Genomic DNA, 13447 nt, shown 5'->3' with positions numbered 1-13447 from the left:
GGCCCCCTTTGTCGGCGCTCAGTTAAAACCATGCCAGACTCGAGCCGCGGTGGGAGGCCTCGCCCCACCCCTGCCCCCTACAGCTCCGTAACCAGCCTAAAACCTCTCTTCGCTGCTTTCTGAAACTTCCTCCAGACCAGCTTGGGAACCTGCTTTAGTCTTCTCAGAAAGCCTCATTATGTGAGTAATAAGCATTTTCACACCCTCTTGGTGCTGTGTAATGTCATCAAGACCACAGTTGAGGTAGAGGTCCACCCTGCCTTGGTGGGTGGATCACAACGCATTGTTCAAAATGCATACAAGCAAATATTTAAAACCTTGACTTGGGGAAATTCTCAATTTGTATTCTTAAGCGTAGAAAGCAATTTGTAAAACAAGAGTTGTGTGACTCCTTTTATACAAAAATAAGTATTTGTATATATGTTTTATCTATAAACTAAAACCTGTTAAGGTTGGTCACTCTTGAGCAGGGAAGTGGAGACCAGAAAGGGATTGAAAGTTTATCTTATTCGTTTAATCTGTGCTTACATAGGTTTGGATCATTTACCATAGATGTTATAATGTGATTTATATATAAGGCCCTACTGAAAATTAAAATAAATTAAAATGTTGAGCCTAAAATAATTTTTAAACAAATTTTTAAATAGTTTCATTTATCAGACAGGCAAAAGCTTTTTAATGGAGACCCCCCACAATGAAGGGGACACTCCACAGTGATGGAGATGTGAGGAAACAGGCAAGATCTGAATTGCCAGGGAGTCAGGGAGAAAACTGAAGTATGTATATCTAGATAAGCTATATATATTTTATCTATCTATATATATATATATATATAAATAATATATCTAGATATAAACATACAGATATATCAATGTGGTCTCAAAATGATCAAATCCTTTGTTCCAGGCATTTCATTTCTAGTGCTTGGTCCTAAGGAAAAAATTAGAGCTATGCATAGTAACTTATATAAAAGAACCCCTATTGCATTACTTTGAAAGTTAATTTTTGGTTCCATCAATGGAATGCATGCACACAGTTCAAACATGAAGCAGATTATAAGACTTAAGCTGAACGTAGCAGCTTCTGCCCTCATATTTCCCATCTCAGAGCCCATTCCATAGATTCCATCTCTTTCCACACTTTTAATAGTTTTCTTCTGTATGTGTAACTCCATATTTTAAAATAATGTGTTGATCCTGCTACCTTTTGATTTATTCATTGTATCCTGGAATGTGAAGTCAAGTGGGCCTTAGAAAGCTTCACTACGAACAAAGCTAGTGGAGGTGATGGAATTCCGGTGGAGCTATTTCAAATCCTGAAAGATGATGCTGTGAAAGTGCTGCACTCAATATGCCAGCAAATTTGGAAAACTCAGCAGTGGCCACAGGACTGGAAAAGGTCAAAGAAAGGCAATGCCAAAGAATGCTCAAACTACCGCACAATTGCACTCATCTCACATGCTAGTAAAGTAATGCTCAAAATTCTCCAAGCCAGGCTTCAGCAATACATGAACCATGAACTCCCTAGTGTTCAAGCTGGTTTTAGAAAAAGCAGAGGAACCAGAGATCAAATTGCCAACATCCACTGGATCATCGAAAAAGCAAGAGAGTTCCAGAAAAACATCTATTTCTGCTTTATTGACTATGCCTAAGCCTTTGACTGTGTGGATCACAATAAACTGTGGAAAATTCTGAAAGAGATGGGAATACCAGACCACCTGACCTGCCTCTTGAGAAATCTGTATGCATGTCAGGAAGCAGCAGTTAGAACTGAACATGGAACAACAGACTGGTTCCAAATAGGAAAAGGAGTACATCAAGGCTGTATATTGTCACCCTGCTTATTTAACTTATATGCAGTATATATCATGAGAAACACTGGACTGGAAGAAGCACAAGCTGGAATCAAGATTGCCAGGAGAAATATCAATAACCTCAGATATGCAGATGACACCACCCTTATGGCAGAAAGTGAAGAGGAACTAAAAAGCCTCTTGATGAAAGTGAAAGTGGAGAGTGAAAAAGTTGACTTAAAGCTCAACATTCAGAAAACGAAGATCATGGCATCTGGTCCCATCACTTCATGGGAAATAGATGGGGAAACAGTGGAAGCAGTGTCAGACTTTATTTTGGGGGGCTCCAAAATCACTGCAGATAGTGACTGCAGCCATGAAATTAAAAGACGCTTACTCCTTGGAAGAAAAGTTATGACCAACCTAGATAGCATATTCGAAAACAGAGACATTACTTTGCCAACTAAGGTCCGTCTAGTCAAGGCTATGGTTTTTCCTGTGGTTATGTATGGATGTGAGAGTTGGACTGTGAAGAAAGCTGAGCGCTGAAGAATTGATGCTTCTGAACTGTGGTGTTGGAGAGGACTCTTGAGAGTCCCTTGGACGGCAAGGAGATCCAACCAGTCCATTCTGAAGGAGATCAGCCCTGGGATTTCTTTGGAAGGAATGATGCTAAAGCTGAAACTCCAGTACTTTGGCCACCTCATGTGAAGAGTTGACTCATTGGGAAAGACTGTGATGCTGAGAGGGATTGGGGGCAGAGGAGAAGGGGACGACAGAGGATGAGATGGCTGGATGGCATCACTGACTCGATGGAGGTGAGTCTGAGTGAACTCTGGGAGTTGGTGATGGACAGGGAGGCCTGGCGTGCTGCAGTTCATGAGGTTGCAAAGAGTCGGACATGAATGAGCAACTGAACTGAACTGAACTGAGACATAACATATAATCTTATTATGGTGTCTGAGGGGTTTCCCTCGGGGCTCAGAAAGTAAAGAATCCACCTGCAATGCAGGAGACCCAGGAAGATCCCCTGGAGAAGGAAATTGCAACCCACTCCAGTATTCTTCCCTGGAGAATCCCATGGACCCAGGAGCCTGGTGGGCTACAGTCCATGGGCTCCCAAAGAGCTGGGCATGACTGAGCGGCCAAGTGCACACACACGCTCGCTCGCGCGCGCACGCACACATACACCCCACACACACACACACACACACACACACACGGTGGCTGAGACTTCAATGCTGCTGCCTCATCCTCAGCCCCATTTATCCTTGCTTCCCATCCCTTCTTCCTCTCAATATTATCTCATAATTGTTATTTTCTGTTATTATAGCTGCACAAATACTGTACTGAGTCAACAAGTGTGCTACAGTTACATTTCCTTTCTTGTACATTATTTTTTCCTAAAGTTAATTGTTTCTCCTTTTCTCTGTAATTGTCCCTAATATTCTTCCAGTTTTTAACTAGACGTCGATCTAGATCAAGTTGTCAGCTCCTCCTCCCAAGCACATCTAAGGCTTTCTTTTCTTCCTTCTTGTTGTAGATTGTTGATGTTGTTATTTTTCAGTCACTTAGTCATGTCCAACTCTTTGGGACCCCATGTACTTCGGCACACCAGGCTTCCCTGTCCTTCCCAATCTCCTGGAGCTTGCTCAAACTCACGTCCATAGAGTCAGTGATGCCATCCAACCATCTCATCCTCTGTCGTCCCCTTCTCCTGTCTTCAGTCTTTCCCACAGGATCTTTTCCAGTGGGTCAGCTCTTCAAATCAGGTGGCCAAAGGATGGGAGCTTCAGCATCAGTCCTACCAATGAATATTCAAGGTTGATTTCCTTTAGGATGGACTGATTTGATCTCCTTGCTGTTTTACATGGATACCCACTTTTCAGGGTCATCCTCTGTTTACTGTCTATTTGCCTAAGCTCATCTTCCAACTGCCTCCCAAGAAGGAAAACAGGGAAGATCCTTTTTTTTTAAGTATTCTCATGAAATTAAAGGATGCTTACTCCTTGGAAGAAAAGTTATGACCAACCTAGACAGTATATTAAAAAGCAGAGACATTACTTTGCCAACAAAGATCCATCTAGTCAAAGCTATGTTTTTTCCAGTGGTCATATATAGATGTGAGTTGGACTATAATGAAAACTGAGCACCAAAGAATTAATGCTTTTGAACTGTTGTGTTGGAGAGGACTCTTGAGAGTCCCTTGGACTTCAAGGAGATCCAGCCAATCCATTCTGAAGGAGATAAGCCCTAAATATTCATTGGAAGGACTGATGCTGAAGCTGAAACTCCAATACTTTGGCCACGTGATGCGTTATTATTTCTCTTATAATTTCCTCATCTTTGTTTTTATGTCTCTCTTACTAGTTTGATATTAGACTTTCTGGATTGATTTTCTAATTTTCTTTTCTTTCTTCTCTTTTCTGTCCCCTTTGGTTCTATTTTCTGAGTTCCTCAATTTCATCCTCTAGTCCTTTTATTGAATTGTGTATTCTGCTACCATATTTCTAATTTTAAGGGCTCTTTCTTTTTTTTTTTTTTTCCATTTTTTATTTTTATTTTTATTTTTATTTTTTTAAATTTTAAAATCTTTAATTCTTACATGCATTCCCAAACATGAACCCCCCTCCCACCTCCCTCCCCAGAACATCTTTCTGGGTCATCCCCATGCACCAGCCCCAAGCATGCTGCATCCTGCGTCAGACATAGACTGGCGATTCAATTCACATGATAGTATACATGTTAGAATGTCATTCTCCCAAATCATCCCACCCTCTCCCTCTCCCTCTGAGTCCAAAAGTCCGTTATACACATCTGTGTCTCTTTCCCTGTCTTGCATACAGGGTCGTCATTGCCATCTTCCTAAATTCCATATATATGTGTTAGTATACTGTATTGGTGTTTTTCTTTCTGGCTTACTTCACTCTGTATAATCGGCTCCAGTTTCATCCATCTCATCAGAACTGATTCAAATGAATTCTTTTTAACGGCTGAGTAATACTCCATTGTGTATATGTACCACAGCTTTCTTATCCATTCATCTGCTGATGGACATCTAGGTTGTTTCCATGTCCTGGCTATTATAAACAGTGCTGCGATGAACATTGGGGTACATGTGTCTCTTTCAATTCTGGTTTCCTCGGTGTGTATGCCCAGAAGTGGGATTGCTGGGTCATAAGGTAGTTCTATTTGCAATTTTTTAAGGAATCTCCACACTGTTCTCCATAGTGGCTGTACTAGTTTGCATTCCCACCAACAGTGTAGGAGGGTTCCCTTTTCTCCACACCCTCTCCAGCATTTATTGCTTGCAGATTTTTGGATCGCAGCCATTCTGACTGGTGTGAAGTGGTACCTCATTGTGGTTTTGATTTGCATTTCTCTAATAATGAGTGATGTTGAGCATCTTTTCATGTGTTTGTTAGCCATCCGTATGTCTTCTTTGGAGAAATGTCTATTTAGTTCTTTGGCCCATTTTTTGATTGGGTCGTTTATTTTTCTGGAGTTGAGCTGCAGGAGTTGCTTGTATATTTTTGAGATTAGTTGTTTGTCAGTTGCTTCATTTGCTATTATTTTCTCCCATTCAGATGGCTGTCTTTTCACCTTGCTTATATTTTCCTTTGTTGTGCAGAAGCTTTTAATTTTAATTAGATCCCATTTGTTTATTTTTGCTTTTATTTCCAGCATTCTGGGAGGTGGATCATAGAGGATCCTGCTGTGATTTATGTCTGAGAGTGTTTTGCCTATGTTCTCCTCTAGGAGTTTTATAGTTTCTGATCTTACATTTAGATCTTTAATCCATTTTGAGTTTATTTTTGTGTGCGGTGTTAGAAAGTGATCTAGTTTCATTCTTTTACAAGTGGTTGACCAGTTTTCCCAGCACCACTTGTTAAAGAGATTGTCTTTACTCCATTGTATATTCTTGCCTCCTTTGTCAAAGATAAGGTGTCCATATGTGTGTGGATTTATCCTATATATAGAAAACTATAAAACACTGATGAAAGAAATCAAAGAGGACACTAATAGATGGAGAAATATACCATGTTCATGGATTGGAAGAATCAATATAGTGAAAATGAGTATACTACCCAAAGCAATTTACAAATTCAATGCAATCCCTATCAAGCTACCAGCCACATTTTTCACAGAACTAGAACAAATAATTTCAAGATTTGTATGGAAATACAAAAAACCTCGAATAGCCAAAGCAATCTTGAGAAAGAAGAATGGAACTGGAGGAATCAACTTGCCTGACTTCAGGCTCTACTACAAAGCCACAGTCATCAAGACAGTATGGTACTGGCACAAAGACAGACATATAGATCAGTGGAACAAAATAGAAAGCCCAGAGATAAATCCACACACATATGGACACCTTAAGGGCTCTTTCTAATCTGCTGTTTTTTTATATAGCCTCTTGTGTTTGTTTTATAGATATAGTATCTTTTATTGCTTTGAAGATATTAAATATAGATTTTTGTTTGTTTTCTTCTGCATTGTGTTTTATGGGAACTTTTTTACTTGTTTGTTTGTTTTTCTCTTTAATGGTGGATGTATTCCTCAAATATATAGAGATCCTTGGCTGAACATTCACATTTAAGGCTGGCAATTCCAAAGTTGCTGGTTAGAAGTTCAGTGTTCCTGAGTATGACTTGTCCATCAGTGGAGCATGGTGCACACTGGCATGACTTCTCCACCCATGAGCTAACATGGGTGATGTTTAGTTCTGAAGAAAACAAGGCTTTTGGTAAAAGAGAAATGTCAGTATCTGGAGATCTCTTCATCTGGAAGAGCTATTTCTCAAAAAAGTCTCTAATCTCTCACTGAGGGCAAGGGAATTTTGTGAAAAGACATCATAAAACTGACTATTAGCGTTACCCAACCAAATGAGGGTCACTCACTGGTGTACAGTATAATCCATCTGTTGATCCCGGTCTATGGTAAAGGAAAGTGCAGTGTTTAAGGACAACTAGTGCTCAAAAAGCCCAGACTCCAGGATGGGTTTCAGCAAAGTATTTTTAAAGGCAAGATGAGGGAGGGACATCCCAGGCTATGTGATCAGGTCATACACAATTCTCTGACTGTTTGATGATGATGTCACAGGGATTATCATTATCAATCCTCAGGTGCCAGAAGACCTGGGGCCATGTGCTCATGGTCATCAGTAGAGTAGTTAATTTCTTCCATTTGGTGGGGATTTTAGCATTTGTAAAACAGTTCATTGGCAGGACTGATGTTGAAGCTGAAACTCCAATACTTTGGCCACCTGATGCGAAGAGCTGACTCATTTGAAAAGACCCTGATGCTGGGAAAGCTTGAGGGCAGGAGGAGAAGGGGACGACAGAGGATGAGATGGTTGGATGGCATCACCGACTCAATGGACATGGGTTTGGGTGGACTCCAGGAGTTGGTGTTGGACAAGGAGGCCTGGTGTGCTGCAGTTCATGGGGTCGCAAAGAGTCGGACACAACTGAGTGACTGAACTGAACTGAACTGGAAACAGTTCAGGATTTGCGCATCAGATACTACTATCTAGGTACTTCAGAGAGGAGCCAAAGCAGAGGATATGGGGAAGGGAACTTGGGCCCCATAGGGTTCTATTTAGCTGTATTTACCTTCAAAAAAGCAGGGGGGGTGGTACTGTGAATGTGCATGATTCCCAAAGATTAGTGTGTTTTAATGGCCCTGCTTACAGCTCTGTGCCCCACCCACTGCGAATGCTATGACTCTACAGTTACTAGGAGAAGGACGGACAAATTGACCGAAGAGGCAGGTTGAGTGTAGAGTCGGAAGGAACGGATGTTACTGGGATGGTGTGCCTTACTCCTCAGAATGTATGGGACTGGAGCCTTCAGTAAGGCCAGTATAGTTTATTGACACTTAAGATTTCCTAAAGATGAATCCTACTCTTAGGACTAACTCTGACCAACATAAGGAGATAAAATGTTGTAAGCTGGATAAAAAGTACCAGGCAGCAGCCTCCACAGAGCTATATTGCTAAAATAAATCTTTCTGCTAGCTGGTCTGAAGCTCACTGTTTCTGTATATTGAATTTCAGCCTATTTTTATAGTCATGCATTCCTATAAAGACGCTTATTACAGAATGCAACGACCTGATTGGGAAGAGTAGCTACAGAAAATGAATTATGCAAAGAAAAGAGCTTGCATTCTTAATAAACACACTTGTTAACAAATATGTAGCAGAGAAACAACAGGCTAAGAGCCACTACCCTAGAAATAAATGCTCATTATTCTAAGAAGAGTATCATTTAGAAATAAACTGTATCATTTGGCAGACTTAGGTAAATGACATCTTATAACTCAAGAAGATGAAAACCAATAGCCCTTGTGCCATCACTGGAGAGGATGAAAAATCTCTTTGCTCTCTTCCTGAACTTTTAGTTCAAGCCATGCTCATGTTAGGATCAAGGAAAAAAATCACTTCCACAGCTTCCATTCTACCTTGCTCAAAGAGATAAGGAGAAGCTTCCAAAAGAAGTGTTCAGAGATGGTTTTGGCATGACCAGTGCAAATTTGGGTTCCATAATACTGGTCTCTTCCACCTTGAGGGTAGTGATTTCTTGCTATGGAAACCTGAAATTTTGCTTCACTGAAATTCTCTGTATATGTAAAAAGTCTTATATTACTCCAGGGAGGTAGGCTTAGTACAATCTGCAATAGACACTGTATAGCAACTCAAACATTTAATAACCATAAAACCACATATCTACCCATGACTACCAATGCCTATATATTATTAATCACCATAAGTGATTAAATATGAAATGTCCTATGAAATGTCCTCCAATTCTCTAGACTATAAATAAGTACCCCTACTGTATGCTGACACATATACTTACTCAATCCTAGCACTGTTACAATTGTCTATTGGTATTTCTAGTCCCTTCTAGACCTTTAGTTGTGAAGGCATGGATAGAGCTGCTGCTGCTGCTAAGTCACTTCAGTTGTGTCTGACTCTGTGTGACCCCATGGACAACAGCCCACCAGGCTCCTCTGTCCACGGGATTCTCCAGGCAAGAATACTGGAATGGGTTGCCATTTCCTTCTCCAATGGATAGAGCATCATCCATCATTATATATCCTGCCCAATGCGTAGCACAGTGCGGGGAACATAGCAGATGCTCAGAAAATACCTGCTGCATGAAAGAGTAGCTTATTATGTCTTTATTTAAAGCTCTTCATAAACGTTGCCTCACTTCTCATTTCGGCTTCTAAATAATTGAGAGATAAGTGTGAAGGTACAAGGGAAGAAAGCATGGATAAGGATCAAATCATCAAATGAATTCAGCTCTTCACATATCTACACCTGCTTTTGGAACTTAAATATTTTTTAAAACTCCAAGTATTTAAATGTTTTGAAAGAATGTAAGTTGATGCAATCCCTAGCAAACAATTTAGCACTAGCTTTTAAAGTTGAATTAGTGTAGCCTACAACCCAGCAATCCCATTCCTACCCTCTTTAAGATCTGTTGAATAAGTGCACAAGGGGACGTGCACCTGAATATTTACTGCAGCTTTGTTCACACCAGAGAAATGGAAACACTTAAGTGTTAGTTGATAAGAGAATGTGGAAGAATGGTGAGTGAGCTGAAATGAACTAAAACTACACAAAACAAGGGGGAATCTTAGAAACATGTGATGGTTGATTTTATATGTCAACTTGGTCAAGCTATGGTGCCTGGTGGTTTCATCAAACACTAGCCTAGATTTGCTGTGGAGATGCTTTTCAGATGTGATTTAAGATGTATAATCAGTAGACTTTAAGTAAAGCAGATTATCCACCATGATGTGGGTTGTTGTTCAGCCGCTCAGTCGTGTCTGCCTCTTTGTGACCCCATAGACTGCAGCATGCCAGCCTTCCTTGTCCTTCACCATCTCCTGGAGTTTGCTCAAACTCATGTCTGTTGAGTTGGTGATGCCATTGAATCATCTCTTGCTCTGTCATCCTCTTCTCCTCTTGCCCTCAATCTTTCCCAGCATCAGGGTCTTTTCCAATGAGTTGGCTCTTCACATCAGGTGGCCAAAGTATTGGAGTTTCAGCTTCAGCATCAATCCTTCCAATGAATATTCAGGACTGATTTCCTTTAGGATTGGCTGGTTTGATCTCCTTGCAGTCCAGGGGACTCTCAGGAGTCTTCTCCAACACCATAGTTTGAAAGCATCAATCCTTCAGCACTCAGCCCTATTTATGGTCCAACTCTTATATCCATACATGACTACTGGAAAAACCATAGCTTTGACTAGACAGACCTTTGTTGACAAAGTAATGGGCCCATGATGTGAGTCCATGAGTGGTCTATGACGTGGGTAGGCCACATATAATCAGTTGAAGGACTTAAGAGCAAAGATTGATGTTTTCCTGAAGAAGAATTCTGCCTCAAGTCTGTGACGTAGAAATCCTGCCTGAGTTTCCATCTCCAGCCTGCCAGCTTGGTATACAAATTTCATATTTGCCAGTCCCTATTATCATATGAGTCAATGCCTCAAAATAAATAAATATATATCTCCCACAGGATCTGCCTCTGTGGAGAACCTTGACTAATACAAGAAATAAACATCAGTGATAAAAGTATTTAAAACTACATCCAGTGGGACCATGTTACCATATTTATAAAGCTCAAAAAGACAGAAGACCAATCAATGTAATGCTTTGGGATGTACACATATGTGGAAAAAAATATATTTTTACAAAGAAAAGATAAGCCCCACATGCATGACTCCACACATGCTCTGTGCAGGGGGTCGGGGAGGGGGCCCAGGCTTCCATTCTGCAGGGTGTTAATGATGTGCTGTTTCCTACATAGAGCAGCAGGGTTGCAAGTATTCTTTCTATTATTTTTGTCTTATATTTTGTATGTATTTTAAAGGTAGAGTTTTATGAAGCAAATATTTTATGGTTAAAACTTTTTAAATAATGTGTTTTCTAGGCACCTATGTAAAAGAACATTGTGCTGAGTTCTTTTCGTTGGCTTAGCCACTGTTTTAACATAAAATATTTCTTCCTGGAAGCCTCTCTCTGTTCCTTTTTCTTTAGTAAAACTCTTTCCTCTTTTATCCTTGTCCCACTTATACTTTTCACAGCTTCTAATCCATTAACCACTCTGACATATGGATTTAAATGCCCTTCTTATTACACTCTGCTGGATTCCATTTCTCTGGGTCTGACTTCTCCAACTCTGTTTCATAATCAGTAGCTTTCCATTAACCTTGATTTCCAGCTCCTTCCTCTGGTGGCACTGCCAGCTCCCTCATGCTCACAGGGCCCAGGCTCTGAGCCACGTCCCAGGAGAGTGCAATGTCTCCTGCTGATTCCTTGGGCTTTGGTTCTCTCTCCTTTGACCTTGTTCTTTTGCTTAAATAATTTCTCTTAGCCAAAAGTCCACACCTGTTCCTGTAAATTTCTTTCCTTCAATTCTCTCTTTGGCCTTCTCTAATCCAGCTTTTACCCACTCCACTCCACTGAAGCACAGAACTACCAATTACCTCCTCCTGGGGGCTGAGCCTCTGGGCCAGCTGGGCCCCCTTGACCTCACAGCTGCCTTTGATCTTGTGAATCACTCTCCCTGAGTCCATTGATAACTGCCACAAGGACCAGGCAGAATGTGTTCTTTGCCCAGAAAGCAGAAGAGCAGCGAGCAGCTGGTTCAGGGCATTTTGCTTGCTCCACAGTAGTCCCCAGCTCAGGGAGGGGAGCCCGGACAGAAGAATCCTATTTCATCTGAAAGGGTTGATTGTGCAGCCTGAAGAAACTTGAGGAAAGAAAAGAGCTGCTGATGATCAGAAATGCATATCTTTCAAACAATTTTTCATCAATTTATAAATGGTTGAATAAACTGAAAATTCTGAGGGAATTTGAATTGGGGCCAATGTTCACTGTAATAACTTGTCTTCTCTCTCACTTTTTTACCATTTTCTAAGCAGTATTATTTGGGATTTTATTTTATAACTAAATATGTGAGCAGCACATAGGCAATTATTTGTTTGCTTAGTGTTTGTTTAGATTTAGAAAGAGCTAGAAATAATCTTTTCTTCTCTGAAAGCATACTTTGAAAAATCTTCCCAACATAGATGGACTTAGAGATTGTCAGACTAAACAGAGTAAGTCAGATGGAGAAGAAAAAATATCCTGTGACAGTCCTTATATGTGGACTCTAAAAAGAAAATATACAAATGAACTTATAGAACAGAAACAGTCTTCACACTTAGAGAATGGATTGATGGCTGCAGGGAAGGGAAAGATAGGGGGAAGGGAGAGTTAGGGAGTTTGGGAGGGACATGCACACACTGCCATATTTAAAATGGATAACCAACAAGGACCTACTGTATAGCACAGGGAACTCTACTCAATGTTATGTGGCAGCCTGGATGGGAGGGGAATTTGGGGGAGAATGAATACACGTAGATGCATGGCTGAGTCTCTTCACTGTTCACCTGAAACTATCACATTGTTAACCAGCTATACCCTTAAAACAAAATTTTAAAAAATTTTTTAAATCTTCCTTTATGGTCCTTACAGTAATTCATCACATATGAAGACAGGATGTGTTACTTATTGTCAAGAAGCATTTAACAGGAGGCTTCCTGTGTGCTGTTTTGGATCTGTCAGGAATTCTCTGTTCCTTATTAACTCCTGAATATTCAAGAATTAAGAGGAGAGGCAAGCCTCTCTGGGACTGAGGAATCCAGGCATTTCCTTCATTAGTTTTTCTATATGGTGATAAGTACCCTCTTCCTCCTTGTGAACCATATGGTAAAAGTGATTGTTTACAAATCTCTCTCTCTTTAATATGGATCGCCTATGTTTTGTAAGTCTGGAATATTAATCTTTATCTTTGCTGAGAATAACTACAGTATATATGCCCACACAATGTTGATTAAAACACCTTTGCTCCATCAGATCTCTGGTCCAGTGTCCTTCTTTCTCTCTCTCCCTCTCTCCCTCTCTCTCTTTTTCAGCTGATCCCCTGGAGTGCAGAGGCTCTCTGAGTTCACTTTCCTGCCCAGGCTTCTAAGACCCTCTCAAGAAGGCGCTCTGCACCCTCACCCCATCAAGAGGGCGCCTGAGGCCTCCGTGAACAGAGCAAGCCCCGTGTCAGGGACTTTATTGGCTTTCTGCGTAAACCAAGGAATATCAGCCTCTTTCTCTCCCCTTTACTTTCTTATCCGTCGACTCCGGACCACCAGGTTCCGGTCCATTAAAGGACCTCAACAACTTATAATTGTTTGGATTTGAGTTGATAATCTGTACTTGGACATTCAAGATAGACTCACAAAGGCATATCCAAATTAGTATTACTAATTTATCTCTATAATTTTGTATACCTCAGAACCCTTCTCCCTTTGCCTTTACTTTCCTCCTCCATATCTCTGCTCCTGTAAAGTTTTTTTTTTCTATTATTGTTCTTGTTTGTTTGTTTCCTGACTTAAAGACCTCCTTGCCCTCTCATTTCCTCTGGTCAAAATTCCTCCCATTATTTGACGAGCAGTAGCATTCGTCTTATACCCTCTCTGACCTTATTTTGTTTTGTGTATTTGCTATACTATATCTTTAGCTTTTTATTTGAAAATAATTTCAAACTCATAGAAAAGATGCCAAAATAATACAAAGTGTAATACCTTTTACACAGAGAAACA

Source organism: Ovis canadensis, chromosome 10, assembly GCF_042477335.2.
Source record: "Ovis canadensis isolate MfBH-ARS-UI-01 breed Bighorn chromosome 10, ARS-UI_OviCan_v2, whole genome shotgun sequence".
Taxonomy (NCBI): domain Eukaryota; kingdom Metazoa; phylum Chordata; class Mammalia; order Artiodactyla; family Bovidae; genus Ovis; species Ovis canadensis.
This window is presented reverse-complemented; position numbering follows the sequence as displayed.